At 42.6% G+C, this 4322-nt stretch overlaps 1 long non-coding RNA gene across 1 annotated transcript; it reads right to left on the bottom strand.

Moving 5' to 3' along the window:
• Nucleotides 1–942: 942 nt before the first annotated feature.
• Nucleotides 943–1194, bottom strand: LOC146723418 (uncharacterized). The gene is made up of 2 exons (XR_014924589.1): nt 1094–1194; nt 943–1020 (listed from the first exon to the last, which is right to left on the bottom strand). It is a non-coding gene; the product is annotated as an uncharacterized LOC146723418 (long non-coding RNA).
• Nucleotides 1195–4322: the final 3128 nt, after the last annotated feature.

Raw genomic sequence — 4322 nt, 5'->3', positions numbered from 1 at the left:
ATACCCTCTTCGCACGCCTCCATCTCGCGGCTGTAATAACACTTTGAAGCACGTCAATGAAGAGCGGCAAATTGCCTTAGATTGATCTACGATTTGTTGTTCGTATATACCACCAAGTAATTCATGGTAAGGGGAGAAAGTTTGCTGAACTCGCGTACATTTCTTTCCTTCGCGTTCGATACGGAAAATTCCAACGATGCTTCGCAGAGACGATGCTATACGATGTAATTCCGAATATTTTCTTCTTTTCAACTCTCGCGACAACCATTTCTTTGCGAAAACCAACCACGTACTTATGAACTGCGCTGTACATTGCCGTCGATCCCACGTGTATCCGTCTCGTTTCTATCCTCCTACGACGATGAAGATTCTATACGAGCGTCATTATCACACGGCTACACCTGCGGAATAAACGATGGTATATTTTATGGTGGACATTCGTCGCTCGCGCGCGCTGTTTCTCTACGCTCCCAGCAAATCCGTTGATTCGTAAGTCTTGCGCGTCCCGCTGGGCTAACTCGAATCATTTAAGTATGCCGGCAGCATTTTCGTGGAGAGATACGTGTGCTCCGTCTTTAATCGAGATCGAAAACAGCTCGACGCGCGGCCATTAATGGACCTTGTATACGGGGTGTTTGTGAGGAAAAAATCTCTTTTAAAAGTCAAAAAATTCAAGATAGATTTTGTAAGATTTTGAAGAGTAATTAAAATTAAAGTTAAAATTAATCATTAATGTTGAGACGTTCTATTTCACGATGCACTATTTTCGGAGCGTTCATTAATAATAACTCGCTTGACTGCTGTATCGTCGATTAACCGATCGGGAATGTTAAATATTTGTGACTGTATAAAATTAATTATTAACAATAAAATATTAAATTTCGTTCGCCAGGAATGAAATACTAAGGTAGTAGATATTAAACTGACTACACTGGCTGTCTATTCGATTTGTTAAACTATATTTATTGACGTTTCGACCATACGGGTTGTGGTCCTTTTCAAAATTACAATAGAAGCATTCTAGAAATTAATGTACATGCAATCAGAATTAACATTTAAATTGAAAACGTGAAATGTAACAAATGAGACTTACAATGAGTTACTGCATATCGTTATTGACATTTAAAAGTACGCTCCGGTGAGACTTAACTTAAGATCGGATGGTAAATTAACTGCGTTTCACTTGTGTCATCTTGCTACGTCTGAGCACACTGTACTAACGAATAAACACGCCGAAAATTATGTCAAAGTTAAAAGTTAACAATATTTACATTCTCGCTAAATTGTTTCTAGAATGCTTCTATTGTAATTTTGAAAAGGACCACAACCCGTATGGTCGAAACGTCAATAAATATAGTTTAACAAATCGAATAGACAGCCAGTGTAGTCAGTTTAATATCTACTACCTTAATTAATTATTAGTTTATTGAGCGTGTGCCAAAATAGTACATCGTAAATAATCATAAACGTTGTGAAATTCCGTCTCATTCAAAAAGTCAAATAAACTATCAATCGAATTGATTACGTTTTTTTCGCACACGATTCTCAGTTATTTATGTAGTGTCTACGATCGAAAGAATATTCAGAGGCATCGCGTATGCATACGTGCGTGTCTAGCGTGAATGCTCGAAAAAATTCCCAACACACGCTGGCGTGACACGCGCTTCACAAGCCAGAAACTTTTACTTACACGAAAAAAGGCCATTAAGAGCGAAAACAATACATATAAACACATAATATAATTTCACGACTTTCATTTCAAGACTGCATATTTTCAAACTTTTGCACTTGACAATATGAAAATAGTGAGAAATCATTGACATTATTAATTTGTGACTTTCTTTGCGTTGCAGAGGCCACCTTCTTCGTCGCTTTCGTACCCCGGTGCGGGTGCTAACGACGACGCGCGTAGTCCCGGAAGTGGTGGCACACCCGGACCCCTCAGCCAGCAAGCACCAGCCAGCTTGGACTCATCGGACCCTGGTAAGTTATTATTACGTTACACGTAAAAAAATGCTACAAAGAGTAATGTCATGAAGCTACAATTTTGTCTGCATTATTTAGAATGCATATTTTTTTTAACGGGGGACGCAGTGGAGCTTAAGCTATAAACAATTTAATGCCAAGTTCGACGATCACGTCAGATCGTGATCACATGTGCGTATAGGCGACGAGCTATGAGAAATTTTCGGATCGATCGGTCGTGGCGAATCGATCCGTGGGATCTAAGACCTAAAGTAGGTCTCTTTCACGTTCAAGCACGACTCGCGCGGGTGACGATGGCTGAGGCGGGCTAATGACAATATCACGCGACGAGCAACGAGTTGATGACAATCAAGATGCGGCCAGCCGGGACCCCACGGGCCTTTTACACGCCCTTCAAATTTTACGAACACGGCCGTCTACACCATCAAACTCGCGGCAACGCCACCGTCGAGGCTAATGAGCAGTTCGTCGCATTGGCGTAGTTACAGAAAATATAGCGAGGAATAATTCGTCATACTTTTAACTTTATACTTTCCAAAGAAATTTGCCATTTTAAAAAATCAAAGCTATAGACGCGATGCAACATCATTCTTTTAGTTACGCCGTTATATTCACGCGGATAATTTCGTAAGAAGCTATTACATTTTTCCGCACGAGATGAGAAATATATTTTTCTGCGTACTTTTTGCGATTTATTTGACCGCTCGTTAAAACGCGCGATAACGAGGAATGTCGGTCCGAAACGACGTCGAGCGAAAAGTTCGGTAGCGACGAACGAGTCGCGCCAATGGTTCAGCGCGACCGGGTTCAGTCAGTCACCGGAGGGTATACAAGTTCACGACATCATCCCATAAAGATTCATTAAGGTCCGCCGTCTCTATATTCGCTCTGTCGTGCCAACATTATAGTGCCGCGTGGCGTGCCAGTTCGGCCAAGCGTGCACGCACATACATACGTGCACACGGGCGAGAAACAAAACGGTTGATCAATAACGATCATAAACGCGCGGGTTACAATGGCCAAGCAGCGAGAGGAAGAAACGATCGTCGATAATCTCGGGGGAGAAAGAGAGACCGAATGAGAATAATGAATGGCGTCGCGTAATGCGCTCAAGTTAAGAAGCAGCCGTTGCGTCTCCTCATTGTTGTAATATCCGACCATGCAAATGGAGCGCGTATACAACGGCCCGCTTTCGTGACGAGATACGGATCTGCTCTGTGTGCGAGATTTGTCGCGGAAAAATGTTGACGAGGGCCTCGCGCGAGTTTCTTTCATCGTTTTAATTCCACCGATCGCTTAGGCGTACAAGTTTGCAGCTCTCTTATTTCGCAAGGTGAACGGCCTGATCGCTCATTTCGATCGCGCACCGATAATTGGTACGTAAATATAAATGGTCCTCAGGAACGGGAGATTACCGGTGCTTTCGAAAGCAACACGTTTGTCGAGATTCGAAACGTATGATTATGTAACGTGTGATCATTAGATTATTACATCGTCATTTTCAACGTCGCATATTGAAAATAAGAGAAATGTTAAATATAGGACAATCTTTCTGCCAGCTTGAAATTGTAAATTGATGATATTAGGGTCGAGTCTCATTCCGAAGTAATAATATCGTCTAATGGAAATGTCGCGTGCCGATGATATTTACGAACTTTCCTGAACGTTTAATTACAAATTCGCACGAAGATTACAAGGCAAACGGGTAACGTTGCCTCACGCGACACGCGCTCGTATCACTGGTTCTCTACCGGTTGATTGGAAAGTCCTTTGAAGGCGAAACTTTTCTCATTTCTTCATATATATATATACAGCATATGCATTCCCAACATTGTTAAGTCATCTTCAGATTTAATAATCGCGAATTGAGCGTGCGTGTGTCGCGCGCACGAGCGCTACAGCTAGTTCGTGACCAGATATCAATCTTCGCGCGCGCGCGCGAGATCTGTCATGAGAGAGCGTAGAACCCGAGAGTTTCGCACGTGGCTGCTATAGAAAGTGTAGCCGTTGACGCACGCGAGATCGTCGAAAGAGAGAAGGAAAAAAAATTGATGACTCTCCTGTGCGCAGCACTGGCGCGACAGGAACATGATAATCCGCAATCGGCGCTTTCACCGAGCGCGCGAGATGAGATACGGTTGTCGCATATCATGTCGCTTTGTTTTCTTACGCAAGCGCGATCCGACCAGGCTACTTTGATCGGGACGTTCTCGACGTTCCATGGAAAGAAGTTTTTGTAAAAAAATTAAATTGCGTATGGAGAAAGAATTATGCGCGGACATAAACGTGTTAATTACGTATAAGTGATTAGAGGCGCTGAGAATTTAATTGGCAAA

The sequence above is a fragment of the Nylanderia fulva genome, unplaced genomic scaffold (genome assembly GCF_048542155.1).
Source record: "Nylanderia fulva isolate GAGA-0341 unplaced genomic scaffold, ASM4854215v1 Scaffold2, whole genome shotgun sequence".
In the NCBI taxonomy this organism is placed as follows: domain Eukaryota; kingdom Metazoa; phylum Arthropoda; class Insecta; order Hymenoptera; family Formicidae; genus Nylanderia; species Nylanderia fulva.
This window is presented reverse-complemented; position numbering and strand designations above follow the sequence as displayed.